Raw genomic sequence first — 21,813 nt, forward strand, 5'->3', positions numbered from 1 at the left:
GCTCACTGGGATCAGCCTGGCAGTTTCTGTGACACTGTCTCTGTGATCACTAGTGTACCCTCACCCTCTTCCAGCCACATGATACCAACCCCTCTAACTCCTAACCCAGAGGAGAGAGAGATAGGAAGAGAAGGGAAAGAGAGAGAAGGATGAAATGACAGACACTGGGATCAGAGGGTTAAAAGGACCGGAGAGGGGGTGGTAAGAGAGGTGAGAGAAGGTGAGAGGACTGGGGCTCTCTGTCCACAGTACACTGGACAGTATGTTGACTCAGGTCCCCCAAACCTCTGTCACTCTACAGACTCTGAGCCTGAATACATGCTCTGCTGAGATGATGGGCTTGGGGATCTCACCTGAAGATGGGGTGCCTCATGAGGGATGGAGCAAATGGGCCAGTCATTACCCTCTTTGAATGGCTGTACTCAGACCAAACGTCATATAAGCAGCATTTGGATGAACACACATGATGACCTTTGGCTCTCTTCATCTGGACAAGGCATAAAGTGGGCCATTGTCAGCTGCAGGTGGCTGGAAAAACAGGATGGAAGGGCAAATGTCTAGGCTTTCCTGCTGAAGGACCCTCTGCAGGTGAAGGAGGCAGCCAAGCTGACCGTGATAGCTACAGGGGGCTGGTGAATTTTAGGCATCAGCTGGACCTGCCATGGGGGTGCAGGTGGGACATGGGGAGTGGTGACTGTGAGGGTGCTTCTGGAGATTAGTGTTTGGTGCCTGGAATTCATTAAAGCAGACAGCCCTCCTCAAGGGGCAGCCATCACCCAGCCCACTGAGTAGCCAGACAGAACAAAGCAGATGAAGGAAGACTTGGCCCTCCCTCTGGCTCCCTGCCTGAGCTGGCATGTCTCACCCTCCTTCCAGCCTTCAGTGTGGAGCCACACAGTGAGCTCCCCTGGGCCTAGGGCCTTGGGGTTCAGAACAGAGGACCCTGCTAGATTCAATGGGTCTCCATCCTACACACCAGAGCTACAGGCCTCTCATCCCAAGAGTTCCTGAGTGATGGATCCCTGGAATTACAGAGGACCTGCCACCTGCAGGCGGGGAGGGGGCAGGGTGTGGCTCAGTCTGTCCTCAAAGGATGGGCATGGGACTAAGAGATTGACAGGAATCATAACATTGGAGCCTTGCCCTCATCCCCCATTGTCGTTAATGTTCAGGGCTCCAGCAGGCCGGGCTAGCTTTGCGGCGGTAGACAGAGATGACCAGAGACACACGGCTGGGCAGTGAAGCTTTATTCACGAGTGGGCAAACGTGCTCTCCTGTCTTTCTGCTCTGGCAGCAGAGAGAGACCCTTAAACTAATCACCACACAGATCTGTTCTGCATCCCCTCACGCAGCCGCACCAAGAACTCTGGCACTATGTAGCATAGGGGGCAGGGAGAAAGGCGCCAAAATAGCAAGGGCCAAACCAATTCTCCTGGTGGGGGTGGGGTGGGGAGCGAGACCAAACCAATGTGAAGCATACAACACCTCATGTCACCCTGCAGGGGATACAGGTGAGCTGGCAGCAACTGCAGACAGTGTGTCCAGTCAAGGTTACGAGCTCCTGCCTCATGGGCTCCCTCTTCCAGAAATATTTAGTTAGCCTCTGTTCCTTAAGCATATGCAATGTGATATTATTATTACCATTTTTTTCCTCCAGAGTTATTACTGAGGTTTGGTGCCTGCACTATGAACCTACTGCTCCTGGAGGCTATTTTTTCCCCTTTTGTTGCCCTTGTTGTTTATCATTGTTGTTGTTGTTGGGTAGGACAGAGAGAAATCAAGAGAGGAGGGGAAGGCAGAGGAGGAGAAGAGAAAGATAGATACCTGCAGACCTGCTTCACCGCCTGTGAAGCAACCCCTCTGCAGGTAGGGATCCTTGCACCAGTCCTTGCACTTTGTGCCATGTGTGCTTAACCTGCTGCACTACCACTGGCCCCCTTATTATTACTATTATTATTATTACTATTTGTAATGCGCCTTGGGCATGACCCCAGGGCCTTCTACATGCAGGATACCACCACAGAGTGGCATTCCAATTTTTTTTTCACTCTTCACTTTGCTGAGAAAGAGAGGGAGAGGCAGATAGAGAAGAAACAGGGGTGGAGGGTCAGGCAGTAGCGCAGCGAGTTAAGCGCATATGGCGTGAAGCACAAGGACCGCTGTAAGAATCTTGGTACCAGGCCCCAGCTCCCCACCTGCAGGGGAGTCACTTCATAGGAGGTGAAGCAGGTCTACAGGTGTCTTATCTTTCTCTCACCCGTCTGTCTTCCCCTCCTCTCTCTATTTATCTGTCCTATCCAATGACAATGACTGCAATAACAATAATAATAACAACAACGATAAACAACAAGGGCAACAAAAGGGAAAAAACAGCCTCCAGGAGCAGTGGAGTGCAGTCACCAAGCCGCACCAATAACCCTGGAGGCAAAATAAATAAGAGTAAGAGAACACTGTCTTCTCTATTTATGCTCCATTTATTAGTAAGCCACACTTCTGGTATGAAATTCTCTGAAAGTATTAGGAGAGGACTGGGGAGATAGTATGATGGTTATGCAAATAATTTTCATGCCTTAGGCATCAAAGTTCTCAGGTTCAGTCCCTAGCACCACCATAAGCCAGAGCTGAGTAGTGCTCTGGTAATAAATAAATAAATAAATAAATAAGTGTATTAGGAAACACAGTGGTGGCTCGACTGCTAGAGTGCACATGTTTTCATATGCAAGGATGGCTCAACCCCCTCCAAGTCTCCACCTGTAGAGAGGAAGCTTCAAGAGCAATAGAGCAATGCCACAGGTCTTTCTCCTTCTCTCTCTCTCCCCATCTCTATTCAAAAATATGACCACTGGAGTAGTGGAGACATGCAGTGAACCCCAGCAAAACAAAACAAAAAGAAAGAAAAGGATTAAGAAAGCCGAACTTGCCCAGTCCTCCCCATACCCTTTTGCTCTGAAATTGGGTAGTGCTTACTCTGCCTGCCGATCAACATCCGCTATTCCTTAAACACTGACTGAAGCTGGGGTGAAAACAGAGGTTAATACACAGCCTTAAGAAGCGAAAGACCCCAGGTTTGATCCCCAGTACCACCCACAGCCAGAGCTGAGCTACAGTTAAAAAGGAAAAAAAAATTTTTTGATTACTGAAGGTTGAGACAGCCTGAGTCAGATCAGCAGCTGATGGACATCTGTGAAGAGGTGAGGGAGCTGGGAAGCTGTTTCTACCATAGAAGGGATTTATACGGATGTTTCAGTCCTTAGATGAGCATCACTAACCCTTATCTTTCTCCTTCTGCAATCCCTTTAGCAATTTATTTTTTAATATTTATTTTCCCTTTTGTTGCCCTTGTTGCCTTTTTATTGTTGTTGTAGTTATTATTGTTTTTATTGATGTCATTGTTGTTGGATAGGACAGAGAGAAATGGAGCGAGGAGGGGAAGACAGAGAGGGGAAGAGAAGACAGACACCTGCAGACCTGCTTCACCGCCTGTGAAGTGACTCCCTTGCAGGTGAGGAACTGAGGGCTCTAACTGGGATCTTTACGCTGGTCCTTGTGCTTTGCACCACATGCGCTTAACCTGCTGCGCTACCGCCTGGCTCCCCCTTTAGCAATTTCTATCGCTCTGACTCAGACATCTCTTTTGCTTTAAAAATCTTGACATTCGGGAGTAGGGCGGTAGCGCAGCGGGTTGAGTGCATGTGTTTCGAAGCGCAAGGGCTGGTTTAAGAATCCAGGTTCAAGCCCTTGGCTCCCCACCTGCAAGGGAGTCGCTTCACAGGCGGTGAAGCAGACCTGCAGGTATCTTTCTCTCCCCCTCTGTCTTCCCCTACTCTCTCCATTTCTCTCTGTCCTAACAACGGCGACATCAATAACAACAATAATAACTACAACAATAAAAAACAAGGGCAACAAAAGGGAAAAATAAAAAAAACTAAAAAACTCGACATTCAAGGTGTGTCTTAACTCTTATACAAGAGTTTAAATGTCTAGATTTGGCTTCCAAGACCTTTCCTTCCTGTCAAAGAACACAGCACAGTTTTCCTTCCTAGTTTTCTTCTTTCAGCTCTGCACATCCTAGAAAACAGTGGCCTGATGGATTTATACAATGGCCACAGGCCAGGGGCTTCCCAGAGGTGGAATGAGTGATGCTTTTTATCGTAGTGGTCATGGCCTTCTCTTCCTCCAGGCTGGGAAGGCTTTCTCAGCTGCTGCTGGGCTCCAGGGCTGCAGTAACAGCGTTTTATACTTTTGACTCCCGTTTCCAAGTATAAGTCTGCAGGCAGTGGTTCCTCCACACCCATGGATGAGAACAGGAGCCTACAGGCATTTAGTGTGCTGCAGATGTCTCTCTGACAAAGCTTAAAAGAATGCCAGGGGTCAAGAGATAGCTTATCCTGAAGAGTGTGGACCTCATTTGCCTAAGGCCCTGGCTTCAAGCCCTAGCCCCACCTAGGAGCCCCAAAAACAATCACGTGTGGCTGCTATTATTACTACTGCTGCTGCCACAGTTATTAAATTGTGCTGGGAACACCCCTTGGATCAGTGATCGATCTTTCTTTCTTTTCTTCTTACTCTCTTCCTACCTTTATTTCATTGTCACCAGGGTTATAGCTAAGGCCCAGTACTGGCACTACAAAACCACTGCTCCTGGTAGTCAATTTTTCTTTTCTTTTCTCTTCCTTTTTTCTTTCTGACTATTTTCATTAGACAGAACCGACAGAAATTGAGAGGGTGGGGAAGGGGGGCTGGGTGGAGGCACACCCAGTTGAGAACACATAGTACTAAGTGCAAGGGCCTGTGCAAGAATCTGGGTTCAAGCTCTGGGTTTGAGCTCCAGCTCCCCACCTGCAGGATGGAAGCTTCACAAGTGGCAAAGCAGATCTGCAGGTGTCTCTCTTTCTCTTCCCCTCTCTATCTCCCCCTTCTCCCTCAATTTCTCTCTGTCCTATGCAATAAAATGGAATAAATGTCTGCCTGGAGTAGTGGACTCATGGACTCATAGTACGGCACCATGCCCCCAGCGATAACCCTAGAGGCAAAGAGAAAAAAAATAGAGAGAAAGAAAAAGAAATTAAGAGGGTAGGGTGGGAGAGAGAGGAGAGATAAAGAGATAGAGACACCTGCAGACCTGCTTCATAACTTGTGAAGCATCCTACACACAGGCAGGGTATGTGTGTGTGTGGGGGGGTGTTCAAACCCATGTCCCTGTACATGAGAATATGTGTGCTTAACCAGGGGCACCGTCACCCACCCCCTCTAGTGGCTTTATTTTAAAAAAGCACAAGGTCAGCTGGTGGGTTAGAGGTGGGAATATGGTCAAGATATGATGCAGGAACCCAAGGCTGTGTCCCCAAGTCCTATTGGGCCAGCAGTACAGGAAGACCCAGGTGATGGAGCCTGGACTCCTGACTGGAAAGGGGTTACTGCAGAGCCCAGAAGGAAAGTAGTGCATCCATGTTTGCTAAGCTCTGAGACCTCCAGAGTCACCATAAGATCACTGTCATCCCTTACACATTCACCTCACCCCCTGGGCACCTCCACTGCACAGCCAGCCTTGCAGTGCTGGGGACATAGCTGTCAGTGGACACACACATGGCACCTGTCCATGCAGAGCTTACAGCCCACAGTTTATGTTTTCTCTGCAGGCCACCTGGCCAGGTACACTCCCACCCATCTTTCTGACACAGCAACAAAATGTTGCCTCCAACCAAGTAGCAAATAAGTGACAAAGCCGGGCTGTTGGGCCAGGGGGTGACAGGGGTGGAGGCTGGGGGGGAGCAGCTGGTGGCAATAAAAATAAATAAATAAATTTGAGTAGCTTAGTGGTCCTGGGGTTGTACAGTGGCTTGCTGCACAGTGGACTTGCCAGTATGAGGTCTGGAGTTTGATCCTTGGCATTACACATGTCAGAATGATGCTCTGGAGCTCTCTCTCTGTCTGTCTCTCCCTCTCTTGCTCATAATGAATAAATAGGGGCCAGGTGGTGGTGCACCTGGTTAAGTTACTTTGTGTAAGGACCTGGGTTCAAGCCCCTGATGCCCATCCACAGGAAAGAAGCATCACAAGCAGTGAAGCAAGTACTACAGGGGTCTCTCTGTATCTCTCCCTCTCTACCTCCCCATCCCCCTCACTTTCTCTCTGTTCTATTAAATAACGAGGAAAAAATGGCCACCAGGTGCAGTTTTACAGGCACCAACCCCCAGTGATAACCCTTATAAATAAATAAATAAACCTAAAAAAAAGTCAAGGGGCAGGGTGACGGCACAGCTGATAGAGTGCACACATTATCAAGCGTGAGGACCAAGGTTCAAGCCCCTGGTAGCCATCTGCAGGAGGAGGAAGCTTGGCAAGCCATGGAGCAGTGCTGCACGCGCCTCTACTCTCTCTCTGTCTTTCATGCCCTATTAAAGAAAAAGAAAATGGCCACTAGGAGTGGTGGCATTATCATGCAGGCACCAAGCCCCCGTGATGACCCTGGTAGCAAAAAACAAAGAAAACAAGTCAAGGGTCTTGTGGCTTGTGAGGGCAGAATGTCCGATCTGTCCCCTAGGGGCTGAGCTCACAGAGGGGCAGGAGATGAAGAGGGGCAGGGGTAAAGTGAGTGGGGCTCTGAGTCCTGGCTTAGAGCCAGTGTGTGGCAAAACAGGGACTTGGAAGGTGCTGAGGGAGCCAGGCTCCAAGGAGCATTGTCTGCTTCCTGGCTCCTGCTGACCAGGATGTAGTCAGGGAGAAGTCGGGGTCTCCACCAAACAAGGGTTTGGGTGCTCCTGTTATGGAAAATATCTGAGAACAGCTCTGAGTGTTACAGCCTTGAGTGTTATAGCTCTAAGTGTTTCAGCTCCAGGGTGCAGCAGATCTAAAGGACGTGTCTGAGGCCATTACTATGTGGGCAGGGAGATACTTTGTTATGCCAGCAGCCAGAAGTATCCACCCACTCTAGACCACCTGCCTGATTTGGAAAGCAGCTGATATACCCTTCATCGGGAAGTGGCTTGCATTGATTGGTTACAAGGTGGTACATTTGATTGGTTACAAGGTGCACCAATCAGGTTTGTTCAAGGGTAATATGCTCAATGTGTCACATTGTGAGTCATCATATAGGACAAAGCATGAAGTGGATTGATTATGTTTCACACCCAATCCTGGCTGCGAAGATGCAAGTGAATACAAAATGATACAATTTGGTTGGCTACATTCAACGAAAAGAAATGATTTAATCCAATTAGTTACATTTCTTTTTTTTTCTGATTTTTTTAATTGGAGAATTAATGTTTTACATTCAACAGTAAGTACAATAGTTTGTACATGCATAACATTCCCCAGTTTCCCATACAACCCGCACTAGGTCCTCTGAATCTCCAATTAGTTACATTTCTAGTACCCTAGGTTTGCTGAAATGTAGGAACAGCAGACACACCTGTCTGTCTATTGTGCAATTGGAGAACATTTTATTTCACTCCTACCCAAGAGGAGGTGTTGCAGTGAAGCAGCTAAGGCTGAAAGAGCAACCCAAATGCCACAGGCCTGCTCTTAACTCTGACACCATCTTCTCAGACAATACCTTTAGTCCATTTGCCAGGCTCAAGCAAAAATTACTCAAGTCATGGGCCCCATGGAACATACCTAAAATAGACTTCCTAGCTTCTTCCCACACAAAGACCCCTAATTTCATCTATTCTATTCTTACCTTTAGTTTCCTGATTATTGAACAATTTGTTCTGCTGTATATCTTAATGCTCTTCAGCCACCAAGTTGCAGACACTACCATGACGTCATCCTGACTTCTCTGGGCAGATGACTTCACCAATAAGTCCTGGAACCTCAGCCCTGCCCCACTAGGTAAAGACAAAAATAGTCCAGGGGTATGGATCCATTTGCCAACACCCATGTCCAGCAACTACAGAAGCCAGAAGACCCTCCACCTCCTGCACCCCATAAAGAATCTTGGTCCATATTCTCAGAGGGATAAAGAATAGGGAAGCTGTGGTCTGGGAGGTGGCGCAGTGGCTAAGGCACTAGACTCTCAAGCATGAGGTCCCGAGTTTGATCCCCGGCAGCACACAGACCAGAGTGATGTCTGGTTCTTTCTCTCCTCCTATCTTTCTCATGAATAAATAAATAAATTCTTTAAAAAAAAAAAGAATAGGGAAGCTTTCAATGGAAGGGATGGACACAGAACTCTAGCAGTGGGAATCCTATGAAATAAATAAATAGACAAATGCCACAGGGTGGCAGCCACAGATGGATGAGTGGAAGTTTCCAGAGCAGAGAGGATGCTGGGAAGTTGACTAGATACTCAGGAGAGGAGAAAGGAAGCTGAGAACTGCCCTCCTAGAACCTTCTGAAAAGGGTTCCATGCACAGTGTCACAGAGGGAGTTCCAAGGACCAAACGTCTGTGCTGAGGTGTAGCCCCACCCATCTATGGCCCCTCTGTGTCTCTGGGGGAAGGAGGCCTGGCACCCCCCACTTCTGCTCCAAGTCTTCCACCCTACAACAGATGTTTGTGACTCAAACTGGGAAGAGCCAGGGGACCACCAGGTAAACTCTGGTTCACTCTAGTCTGGCCTGGAGCATGCTCTGACAGGGAACTTTTCCCCAGAGAATGTTTGAGATGTCAGACTTCTCCATGAGCAAGGACTGAGGACATGCATCTGTGGGGTTTGACCTGGAGCAACATCCCCTCCCATGTAAGCTAGAGATTTCATCAAGTGACTGTAAAAATGTCGGTCTGTTCTTTTTGGCTAACACTTCTTCAAATTTGTAATTTATAAGATGTAGTGGTGGTTTGTTTGTTTTTACCAGAGCACTGCACAAGTCTGGCTTATGTTGGTGCTGAGGATTGAACCTGGGATTTCAGAGTCTCAGGCATCTGAGTCTTTTTGCAGAACCATTATGCTATGTCCCCCACCCTTTAAAATCTTAAGGAGAAGGATCTGTCCCAGATGGAGCATAGGGCACAAGGAAAAGAGCAGAGTTTAGCTTATAAGCTTTGGAAAACACGCAAATGTCAAACACATGATTGTATAGGGTAGATTCTTACTCCTGAGTTTGGGTTGGGAGCCCAAGATCCCAGTCTCCAAGGAAGCTTAAGTTCTGGGACTGCCTTGAGGTACCTATAAACTCAGCTTCAAAAGATGGCTTTTTTCTGCTAATCTTTTTTCAGCTAATCTCTTTTTTCAGCTAATCTTTCTTGTCCGTTTATTTCCATAGGCATCAAATCTATGTGTATGAGTGGCATGATTGCTCTATTTTTTTTTTTCTTTCACTAGAGCACTGCTCAGCTCTGTTTTATGGTGGTAGAGTGCCGGGCTAGTGTGGGGGCGCCTCTTCCCGGGCGTGTACTCTCTGGGTTGGAGAGAATGCGACCAGAGCCAGCCTGGGCTGCTACTCACTCAGCGACGAGAGAGAGATGAGTCAGGAACAGACTTGTGGCCAATTCGATTCTTTATTGATCAGAGATCCAAGGCTTTTAAAGGTCAGACCTGGAAGTGGCAAGTTGGAAATGGAAATGGCTTGACATGGTTTGGAAAGGGGCGGAGAAAGGCAAAAGGGGCTGGGAAAGGTAGGAACTTCTTAGCAACTGTTACAAGGGTTTTAACTGGTAGGATTAACAATACCTTGCAGGCAGGGAGGGTCTTGAGGGTAGAAAGAAGATACATCAAAGAATGGAATGGGTGGGGATCTTTCAGGCAAAACAATGATTATGTAGATAATAAGAAAGCAGGCCATAGTATCAGGAATGCAGGGTGTTTTGTGAGGCAGGGATTCTGATAAGACGAGAGGATGGATGTCCCCTCAAGTCAAGCCCTGCCAAGTTCAACCACATCCTCACAATTTCCCGACAGTATAGAGGATTGAACCTGGGACTTTGAAGCCTCAGGCATGTCACTGTCTTTGCATAACCATTATGCTGTCTACCCCTGCCCTGTTCCTTCCTTCCTTCCTTCCTTCCTCCCTTTCTTTCTTCTTTTTTTTTTTTTTTTTTTTTTTTTTTGCCTCCATGGTTATTGTAGGGGTTTGGTGCCTGCACTATGAATCCACTGCTCCTTTGGTCATTTTTTCTTTTTAAATTTTTTGGATAGGACAGAGAGAAATTGAGAGAGGACGGGAAGACAGAGAGAGAGAGCGAGAAAGATAGATACCTGTAGATCTGCTTCACTGATTGTGAAGCAACCCCCCTTGCAAGTGGGGAGCCAGGGATTTGAACTGGGATCTTCACGTGGGTCTTTGCGTTTCGTACTATATGTGCTTAACCCGGTGCACCACTAGCCAGCCCCCAATTGAACCATTGTCTAGCAGAAAGAACTTTTTGGCAACTCCTGAACCATCTTTGATGATTTTTTATCTATGACTCTAAAAAGCGGAGTTCATGAAGTCTGCCGAGGAGTAGAGGTGGGGGAGGGTCAGAGGAATAAGGTGACCATCCCCACCCTCACCTGCCGATCAAAGTTAACGAGAACTGAGCAGAGCATCCACTCCTTCTGCCTTTCTTCCAGCAGGCAGGTGCCACTGCTGGTGCAGCCATCTCTCTGACCCATTGAGTGGAGAGGCCCAGCCCTTCCACAGCACCAGCACAGCATACCTGTTATCTTGTTAAAATGCCAGACATGCCAGACTTGGAGCATTAAGACTAGGCAGGCATCTCGGTGCTGGTTATGATGGGCGCTCTGCCCATCTGGCCCAGACTCCCATTCACTCAGTTGGTTAACAGAGCAGACATCCCTGGGCTAGAAGGGGGAAGGGTGGGGGAGGTGGTGGAAGGAGGACTTTTCCATAGGAGGGCACTGTACACCACATTTAGCTGTTTCTCAACTGTTTACTGGTGCCCTTGCAACAGAAGGCAGTGTGGGCAATACACAGGGAACACATGGGGCTGTGTGCTAATTGTCTGCAGAAGCCGGTGGGTAGAATCTGTGCAGGTAACTGAATGAACTATGAGGAACTCACTGCTTAAGACTACTTTTGTGAAGCTGGTCCCTAGGCTGTTTTTGTTGTTGTTGTTGGCTTGCTTGTTTTTGTTGTTGTTCTTAACTTTTAGAGAAAGAGAGAGAGAGAGACCTCAGCACCATTCCACCACTCATGCCCTCTCCCTTGGTACTATTCACGGTGCTCCCATATGGTACCAGGGCTCAAGCCCAGGGCCTCACATGTGGTAAGGTGCGAGCTATCTCCTGGCCTCCAGATTGTCTCTGGAATTACCCAACAGAAGTAATAAGATGTCCATCTGAAGCAGGAGAGAAGTGCCCCAGATAGACATCTTATTACTTGCCCAGCACTCTAACTCCAGGACAGGAAAGAGACAGGAAGCCCAGCAGACATCAGTGGCCAGGCATCTCTCAGGGCTCAGAGCTGACTTAGGAACTGTTTCCCTCCCGCAGGAAACAGATGGAGCTTGTCCCCTGTCCCCACAGGGGCCGTGATGACATGGGGAGGACCCAGTGTCCTTCCTGAAAGAGATCAAAGCATTCCTCTGTCACCTTCCCTGTGAGAAGTGGTGAGCTGTCTCCCATCAAAACGGCAGCCTTTTCCTGTTGCTTCTGCTTCCCAGGGCCCTTGGCACTGCCCCTCTGGGTGGGTGGGTGGGGGGCCACACAGGTTAGGGTGGACCCCATCACAGAGTGCCAGGGGGGCAGCAACACTCTGGTTCTCTGTGCTGCTCTCCTCTCCTCCCTCATTCTTCAGTCAACCACAAACCACCCTCCCAGGAATGTGCTGCTGTCACTGCCTTTTTCCTGTCCATGCTCAGTCCTCACTGTCACTCAGGGATCTGTCCCTTGTGGGGACGGGGGTAAAACCATGTTCCAGTTCTAGCTCATCTTTTTTTTAAATTTTATTAGTGATTTAATGTTGATTTAGAAATTACAAAATGACAGGGATACAACTCCATACCGTTACCACCACTAGAGTTCTGAATCCCCAATCCTTCAATTGTAAACTACAGCAGTTCTAAGTTTGCAGATATAGGTGAACTATTACTTATACAACTATCTGTCTATATTTGTATATATTTGCCCCCCCCCCCCCGCGCCTTTTCCCTCCTATAGTCCTGTCTTCTCTTCCTTTCCAGGTCACACATACACCTCTGACTACATTCAAATGTCTCTCCTATTTTCCTCTTCTTTTCCTGTTCTTGATGGAGCTGGAGTTCAGAGCCCTCTGGTCATCTTCCCCCTGTCATTTCTCCCACACTGGGAGTATGGATCAAAAATGTTTTTGGGGTACAGAAGGTGGGATTTCTGCTTCTGTAATTGTTTCTCTGCTGGACATGGTTGTTGGCGGGTGGATCCATACCCCTAGCCTGTTTCTGTCTTTCCCTAGTGAGCTAGGGCTGTGGGGAGGTTCTAGTTCATCTTTTCATGGCTGAGCTCATCTGAGCACAGAGAGAAGGTGCTGGGTACAAGTGCTCTGACTTCTGCCAGAGCCGAGGAGGTGGGGTGCTTATACCCATCTTTTCTTCTGACTTTTCAGAGGACCTTGCTAACAATCTGACTCCCACCTCCACACTTTTTTAAAAAATTATTTTTAGTTATCTTTGTTGGATAGAGATGGAGAGAAATTTAGAGGGGGGAGGGGTGATAGGGAGAGGCAGACAGCTGCAGCACTGCTTGACCACTCGCAAAGCTTTCCCCTGCACATGGAGACCGAGGGCTTGAACCTGGGTCCTTGCACATTGTAACATGTTTGCTCAACCAGGCGCGCCACCACCTAGCCCCTCTGCACCTTCTTTATTTCTTCTTCCTCTCCTCCTTGTTCTACTTCTTTTAATTATTATCTTTATTTGTTGGACAGAGACAGCCAGAAATCAAGAGGGAAGGGGGAGATAGAGGGGAAAAGAGAGACACCTGCAGCACTGCTTCACCACTCATGAAGCTTCCTCCCCCCTGTAGGTAGGCACTGGGGGTTTGAACTTCAACTAGTGTGTCACCACCTCCCCCATATTTTTTAAAAAATATTTTATATCTGTTCTTGTATTTATTTTCTGCCACCGGGGTGACTGTCTGGGGCTCAGTGTCTGCATGACTTCACCACTCCTTGCAGCTATTTTCTTTTTCTTCTTTTCCTCTAGATCACAGTTGGGGGAGGTCCAACCCACACGAAATCATTTGATCTGGTCCTGCCAAGGCAACCAAATGCAGGCGGAACTTGAACTTTTTTCATTGCATCATTAAGTATTCATTTTTTTTGAAGCTGATAATTTCGTATGGCCCATAAATGATGTTACAAATATCCAAATATTTCTTGGCAGAAAAAAAAAAAAAAACTCCTGTGGGCTGGTGAAATTGCTCGCTTAGCCAGTAGGCAGAACACTGCTTTACCATGTGTGTGACACAGGCTCAAGCCCAGTCCCAAAGCACTGAAGGAAACTTTGGTGTGGTGGCCCCTTTCACTCTCTGTCTCTAACAAAACAACAACAAACAAAGAACCTTCCCAACCCCTGTTCTAGATAGAGAGACTGCAGCACCTACTCACATTCCTGAAATGCCTCCCCTACTGACACTTCCATGTAGTGGCCCAGTGCTCAAATCCAGGTCTTTACACATAATAACATACGTGGTCTACTGGGTGAACTATCTGCTGACCCCTACTCTTTTTCAAAATCTTTTAATTATTTATTGCTGGATAGAGACAGAGAGAAATTGAGAGGGGTGAGGGAGACAGGGAGAGACAGAGACACCTGCAACCCTGCTTCACCACTAGTAAACGTTCCTCCCTGCAGGTGGGGAACGGGGACTGGAACATGGGTCTCTAGTCACTATAATGTGTGCATTCAAGCAGGTGTGCCACTACCTGGCCCCTCCTCCTCCTCCTTTTTAAAATTGTCTATTTATTGGACAGAGAGAGCCAGAAATTGAGAGGTGGGGGGGGACAGAGAGGGAGAGAGACAGAAAGACACCTGCAACCCTGCTTTACCACTCGTGAAGTTTTCCCCCACAGGTGGGGACCAGGAGCTAGAAACCAGGTTCTTGCACACTGTAATATGTGCACTTAACTAGGTGTGCCACCACCTGTCCCCTTCTTCATTTTTTTTTTTGGTCTTAAAAAAATACTGGGGGGGTCAGGGGTAGTGCAGTGAGTTAAGCACATGTGGTGCAAAGTGCAAGGACCGGCGTAAGGAACCCCCGGCTCCCCACCTGCAGGACAGTCGCTTCACAAGCTGTGAAGCAGGTCTGCAGGTGTCTATCTTTCTCTCCTCCTCTCTGTCTTCCTCTCCTCTCTCCATTTCTCTCTGTCCTATCCAACAACGATGACATCAATAACAACAATAACTACAACAACAATGAAAAAACAAGGGCAACAAAAGGGAAAATAAATAAATAAATATTTTTTTTAAAAAAGACAACACACCGAGCCCTATTCTGGCATATGCAATGCCTGGGATGGAACCCAGGACCTCATGCTTAAGAGCCCTCTACTTTATCCACTGTACCACCTCTTGTGCTGCCTTTTATTTATTCTCAGTGTGATTCAGGGGCCTCACACATGTACTACTATAAGACCCAACAAGTGGCCTCCCTTGATTAACTTTTTTACTCTTTGAGGTGGGAGGGGAGAGGAAGAGAGAGACAGAGAGACACCATAGGACAGTTCCACCATCCATGGAGCAGCCTGGGTGTGTCCCCATGTGGTGATGGGGCTCAAATCTAGGACCTCATGCACACTCTAGAGAGTCACCTATGAAGTCTCCACCACCAATGGCTCCAACCTCTCCTCTTTTTCTTCTTCCTTCTCTTGCTCTGCTTAGACTCCTGTGCTCCAACCTGCCTCTGTTGTCCCGCAAAGCCCAGGCTGTTAGCTGGTTTGAGGGGTCTGTTCTCACCAGCTGGTGCTACTGCAGACTGGTTGAGCCTTTAGAAAGGTCGTCTGGGGAGACCAGGTGGTGGCACCCCTGGCTAAGCGCACATAGTATGAAGCAAAAGGATCCAGACAAGGATCCTGGTTTGAGCCCCTGAATCTCTACCTGCAGGAGGGTCACTTCACAAGTGGTGAAGCAGGTCTCTCCCCTTCTCTGTCTTCCTCCTCCTCTCTCCATTTCTCTCTGTTCTATCCAATAAAATGGGTAAAATAGCTACCAGGAGCAGTGGATTCATAGTGTAGGCACAAAGCCCTAGCAATAAACCTGGAGGCAAAAAAAGAAAGTAAAGAAAAAGAAAAAAAAAAAAAAGGAAGAAAGGTCATTTGGAACTACTTTCCTAACCCTTAAAAATGTGTATATTAGGGGCTGGTGGTGGCTCATCTGATTGAGTGCACCTGTTCTCATGCACAAGGACCCAGGTTCAAGCCCCTAATCCCCACCTACAGGGGGGAAGTTTCATGAGTGGTGGAGCAAGACTGCAGGTGTCTGTCTTTTTCTATCTGCCTCTTCCCTCTTGATTTCTCTCTGTCTCTATCCAATAAATAAATGAATGAATGAATGAATTCAGGAAATCTGTATATTATGCCCCTAGTTGTTCACTTGCAGAGGGGCACTGATTTACTGAAAAGGACAGTTATTACTGTATTATTTATAACAGTGACAAATTAGAAACAACCAAATTGCCAACAAAGGGAGAGGAAGAAAACACATCAGATTTACAAATGGGAAGAAATATACTAACACACTAACTACTTTCTGACTGAACATCTCTGGGTTATTTTTGGTTATTCCTAACCTACCAGCGATTTTTATTTTCTTCTTTCTCATTTTCTATTTTTTTTTTTTTCCTCCAGGGTTATTGCTGGGGCTCAGTGCCTGCACTACAAATTCACTGCTCCTGGAGGCTATTTTTTTTCCTTTTTGTTGCCCTTGTTGTTTATCATTGTTGTTGTGATTATTGTTATTGTCACTGCTGTCATTGTTGTTGGATAGGACAGAGGGAAATGGAGAGAGGAGGGGAAGACAAAGGGGGAGAGGAAGATAGACACCTGCAGACCTGCTTCACTGCCTGTGAAGCGACCCCCCTGCAGGTGGGGAGCCAAGGGCTCGAACCGGGATCCTTAAGCCTGTCCTTGCGCTTTGCACCATGTGCACTTAATCTGCTGTGCTACTGCCCGACCCCTCCTCATTTTCTATTTTTGAGTGTATTCTCTATATATTCAGAATGAGGCCACACACACAAAAAAAATGAAGGTATCCAATGCCCCTAGCTTGGACAGTTCAGATTGCTCAATTGTATTCCCATTTGAGCAGCCAAGGACATTGCTCAACTGGCGGAACATCAGACTTGCAAGCCTGGGTTCTGGATACCATCCCAGTGTCACATGTAGTTAAGTGGTGCTACTGCTTGTCCATCTCTTTATCTCATATTCAATCCATAAAACTTTTTTTAAAAAGTCAAGGCTATGAAAACCCCATTTTGGGAGTCCCACAGTAGCACAGCGGGTTAAGCGCATGTGGCGCAAAGCTCAAGGACCGAAGTAAGGATCCTGGTTCGAGCTCCAGGCTCCCCACCTACAGGGGAGTCGCTTCACAAGCTGTGAAGCAGGTCTGCAGGTGTTTATCTTTCTCTCCCCTCTCTGTCTTCCCCTCCTTTCTCCATTTCTATCTGTCCTATCCAATAATGACGACAACAATAACTACAACAATAAAAAAGACAACAAGGGCAACAAAAGGGAATAAATAAAGAAAGAAAAAAAAACCCATTTTAGGTTTCAAACACACATTCCCAGGCTCAGGTGACTCTCACATCTGCCACTGCCTTCAGGAGAGCAGCCCACATAAGTCTCAGCAGAGGCGGCCCTCAGCCCCCATGGGCCCCTCACCCCTGACGCCAGAATGAGTAGAAGGGGTGAAGCCCAGCTCCATGAACAAGTCTAGCATCCATGGATCAAGGTAGGGGATGGGACCACCAGACCTACCAGGAAACACCTCTCGTCATCACCATTGTCCCCACAGTGCAGAAGAGATGACTCTTGAGAAGCTAAGTGAGGAGGCATCTCTGCAGATGAAGACATGTGGGGAGGAACAGCAGCTGGTGGGGGACATGGATGGCTTTCTCCCAGAGGGTATGACGCAAAGGTGAGTCAGGGCTGGGCTGGGGGTGCCTTCAGGGTGTTGGCTGGTCTGCAGGCCTCCTGGGGCTGTTGCGGCTCTTCAGTTCAGGGCCAGTCAGGGTTGACCTTCTCCCTACAGTTCTCCTCACTTTGACCTTGTGTGTATCTACTGTGGCATGTCCTGTGACACACAGAAGGCGCCCACGATCATAAAGCAGGCAGACATTGGCTGAATAGAAATGTTCAAAATGGGGTCCAGGCAGTTATGCACACACATCACCATGTGTGAGGACCCAGGTTCAAGCCCCTGGCTCCCCACCTGCAGGGGGGTCACTTCATGGGTGGTGAAGCAGGTCTGTAGGTGTCTTTCTCTCCCCCTCTCTGTCTTCTCCTCCTCTCTCAACTTCTCTCTGTTCTATCCAACAACAGTAATAATAACAACAATAATAATAGCAACAAGGGCAACAAAATGAAGAAAATGTCCTCCAGGAGCAGTGGATTTGTGGTGCAGGCACCGAGCTCCAGAGATAGCCCTGAAGGCAGAATAATAATAATAACAACAACAATAACAACAACGGATGCGTGGATAGTGGCATACCTGGCTGAGCCTACATGTATCACTGCACAAGGATCCAGGTTGGAGCCCCTGGTCTCCACTTTCAGGAAGAAAGCTTTGCGAGTGGTAAAGCAGTGTTGCAGGTGTCTTTCTGTCTCTCTCCTTCTCTATCTTTCCCTTCTCTATTTCTGGCTGTTTCTATCCAATAATGAAGATAATATTTAAAAATCAATTAAAAATTTTGAAAAAAATCAATGGGAAAAAAAAAAGCAAAAATGAATGCCAGAACAGTGGATTCACCAGGCACTGACCTCCCAATGGTAATCTTGGTGGCAAAAAAAGAAAAAAAAGAAAGAAAAAGAAATGGCCAAAATAAGCATCTAGATTTATGATTGGGGTTGACAGGTCTCCATCATTTCCACTAGCTGAAGGTATAAACGTTTTTAAAAATGTTTTTTTTTTGTGGGGCAATAATCATTTCGCAATTCTGTATGTATTAATGTACAGTATAAACTTGCACAATGATATATGCCAATTTTATCTCTATAAATCTGGAAAAAATAAAATGACTTTTATAGTTGAAGTACAGATATTCTTTAAAATATATACATATAGGGAGTCAGGCGGTAGCGCAGCGGGCTAAGTGCACGTGGCACAAAGCACAAGGACCGGCATAAGGATCCTGGTTCAAGCACCTGGCTCCCCACCTGCAGGAACGTCACTTCACAAGTGGTGAAGCAGGTCTGCAGGTGTCTATCCTTCTCTCCCTCTCTCTGTCTTCCCCTCCTCTCTCCATTTCTCTCTGTCCTATCCAACAATGATGACATTAATAACAACAACAACTACAACAATAAAACAACCAGGGCAACAAAAGGGAAGAAATAAACAAATATGTATATATATATATATATATATATATATATATATATATATATATATATACACACACACACTTATGGGAGTCGGGCGGTAGTGCAGCAGGTTAAGCTCAGGTGGCGCGAAGTGCAAGGACCAGTGTAAGGATCCTGGTTCCAGCCCACGGCTCCCCACCTGCAGAGGGGTTGCTTCACAAGCGGTGAAGCAAGTCTGCAGGTGTCTATCTTTCTCTCTCCCTCTGTCTTCCCCTCCTCTCTCCATTTCTCTCTGTCCCATCCTACAACAATGACATCAATAACAACAACCATAACTACAATAACAATGAAAAACAAGGACAACAAAAAGGGAAAATAAATAAATATTAATATATATATATATATTTGTTATCTTATAGGACAGAAATATATTGAGAGAAGGAAGGAGAGAGAGACACCTGTAGTACTGCTTTGTACTTTGTAAAGTATCCTCCCCACTGGTGGGGAATGGGGGCTTGAACCTGGGTCCTTGCTCATGTTAATGTCTACACTTAACTGGGCCTGCCATTGCCCAGCCCAGAAGTAACAAATATTACTGGAAAAAAAAAAAAAACCTATGTGCATTGGTTAATATGTGGTAAAATATATGCTAAGGTTAAAACAGTCTATTTTTTGGTAAACATTTATTTCATTGAGAGAGAGGGAGAGGGAGAGGGAGAGGGAGAGGGAGAGGGAGAGGGAGAGGGACAGGGATAGGGACAGGGACAGGGAGAACAGAGCACAGATGTAGCTTAAAGTGTTGAACCTGAGGTCTCATAATTGCAATGCTGGCATCTCCCCACACTACTTAGAGCCTTTTCAAACAGGAGGGCTTATTAAACATTTATTTTATCACAGTTAACTGATGTTATCTGTTATCTGAGATAGAGCTTCATACGAGAGAGAGAGAAGCTAAAGCAGCCCTCTGGTACATGGGATGCCTTGCAGGGATTCCACTGGGAGCTTTAGACATGCACACCCTGTACTCCACAAGCTGAGCTGTTTACGTCCTGGGTTGCAGGAAGAACTTTGTCAAAGGCTTTCCAGAACCCCTCCGGTGTCAAAAGAGCTATTATGACACCAAAGGTGCTTTGGAGTCCATGTGTGACTTATCAATGGCTATAGTGCATATATCGGGAAAGGCTGAGCAGTTTGCACTTGGGCAAGCAGCATTCATTCAACTGACAGAAATGTCTGTACAGTCCAGGTTCTGCCCACTCCCCGCATCCACCCCCCTCCCCCTGACATCATGGTCATAAAAGGAGTTTAAACATTGAATCAACAGGAGGCCAGGTGGAGGCACACATACTACTAAGCTCAAGGGTCCAGGTTTGAGCCCCCAACTCCCCAACTGTACGAGGGATGTTTCACAAACAGTGAAGCAGCTCCCTCTCTCTCTCTCTCACTCTCTCTCTCTCTCTCTCACTGTCTCTATCTCCCCTCCTCTCTCAATTTCTCTCTGTCATATCCAATAAAATAGAAAAAAATGGCCTTCTGAAACAGTGGGTTCATATTGCCAGCACCAAGCACCAGCAATAAACCTGGAGGCAAAAAAAAAAAAGGAACAAAAGAAAAAAATGTAATTAACAAACCTTTTTTAAAAAAACAGTAGGGTGTGAGGGTGTGGTGCACAAGGACCTGGGTTCAAGCCTTTCCTCACCCCCACCCCCGTCACCACCCAGAGGTGGGAAGATCACTAGTGCTGCTACAGGTGTCTCTTCCCTCCACCTCCCCTCTCAATCTCTCTCTGTCCCATCAAAAGAAAAGAAAAGAAAGAAAAGAAAAGAAAAGAAAAGAAGAGAAAGAAAGAAAACAGGAGAAAAAGAAAGAAGGGGGGGAAGGTGAAAGATCAGGCTACCAGGTACAGTGGATTTGATGTGCAGGCACTGAACCCCAGCAATAACTCTGTTGGCAGTAAAACAAATAAAAAAACTAAAACCAAAATGCTAATAATGCATTTTTAAAAAAAAATTAGAGCCTTGCTCAGCTCTGGCTTATGGTGGTGTTGGGGATTGAACCTGGGACCTCAGAGCCTTAGGCATGAAAATCTTTTTGCATGACCATTATGCTACCTCCCTAACCCATTAGTATACATTTTTTTTTAGTTTTTTTAAAGTTTTTTTTTTATATTTATTTATTTTCCCTTTTGTTGCCCTTGTTGTTTTATTGTTGTAGTTATTATTATTGTTCTTGATGTCATCGTTGTTGGTTGGATAGGACAGAGAGAAATGGAGAGAGGAGGGGAAGACAGAGAGGGGGAGAGAAAGATAGACACCTGCAGACCTGCTTCACCGCCTGTGAAGCGACTCCCCTGCAGGTGGGGAGCCGGGGGCTCGAACCGGATCCTTTCGCCTGTTCTTGTGCTTTACGCCACGTGCGCTTAACCCACTGTGCTACCACCCGACTCCCTAGTATACATTTTTTAAGGAGGGGGAAATAATCATCATTTTCCAGGAGTGTAAATGAATTCATCCTTTTGAAAGCATAAGTTGATAAAAATCTGTTAAAATATAAAATATATATATAGCTACTGACCTAGCAATTTTATTTTCAGGGTTCTCCAGCAGATATCCTTGTACAATTTCACCATGACACCTAGGTAGGTAGCAATTGATGAGAAGTGATTGACTGGGGGGGTAGAATGAGGGCTGGGGGCTGGACAGTAGCACATGTGGTGTAACGAACATGTTACAATGTGCAAGGACCAGGGTTCAAGCCCCAGGTCCCCACTTGCAAGGGGAAAGCTTCATAAGTGGTGAAGCAGGTCTGCAGGTGTCTCTCCATCTCTCTCCCTCCCTCTCTCTCCCCCTTCCTTCTTGATTTCTTTGTCTCTATCCAATAAATAAAAACATTAATAAGAATCTTTTAACAAGAAGTGATTAGTTAGAAGCAAAAATACGGGAGTCGGGCGGTAGTGCAGCAGGTTAAGTGCAGGTGGCACAAAATGCAAGGACCGGCATAAGGATCCTGCTTCGAGCCCCCAGCTCCCCACCTGCAGGGGAGTTGCTTCACAAGTGGTGAAGCAGGTCTGTAGGTGTCTATCTTTCTCTCCCCCTCTTTGTCTCTCTCCATTTCTCTCTGTCCTATCCAACAATAACATTACAAGTAACAACAACAATAATAACTACAACAACAATAAGAAAACAAGGGCTACAAAAGGGAATAAGTAAATATTAAAAAATAAAGCAAAAGAAGCAAAGATACACGAGAACATCACATTTTTAGGCAAAAGCAATCTGATAGGAAGCTATATGTCTATTTGTGGAGAACTGATTAGTAAGTTATTTTGTTAATTTTTTAAAAATCTTTATTTATTTGACAGAGACAGCCAGAAATTGAGAGGAAGGGGGAGATAGAGAGAGGAGATAGGGGCCAAGTGGTGGCACAGCTGGTTTAGCACT

General features: G+C 46.6%; 1 long non-coding RNA gene across 1 annotated transcript; it reads left to right on the top strand.

Moving 5' to 3' along the window:
• The first annotated feature begins 8,385 nt into the window (after positions 1 to 8,385).
• On the top strand, positions 8,386 to 21,011 carry LOC132539286 (uncharacterized). Its single transcript, XR_009550545.1, has 3 exons — positions 8,386 to 8,533; positions 16,869 to 16,991; positions 20,967 to 21,011. It is a non-coding gene; the product is annotated as an uncharacterized LOC132539286 (long non-coding RNA).
• Positions 21,012 to 21,813: the final 802 nt, after the last annotated feature.

The sequence above is a fragment of the Erinaceus europaeus genome, chromosome 7 (genome assembly GCF_950295315.1).
Source record: "Erinaceus europaeus chromosome 7, mEriEur2.1, whole genome shotgun sequence".
Taxonomy (NCBI): domain Eukaryota; kingdom Metazoa; phylum Chordata; class Mammalia; order Eulipotyphla; family Erinaceidae; genus Erinaceus; species Erinaceus europaeus.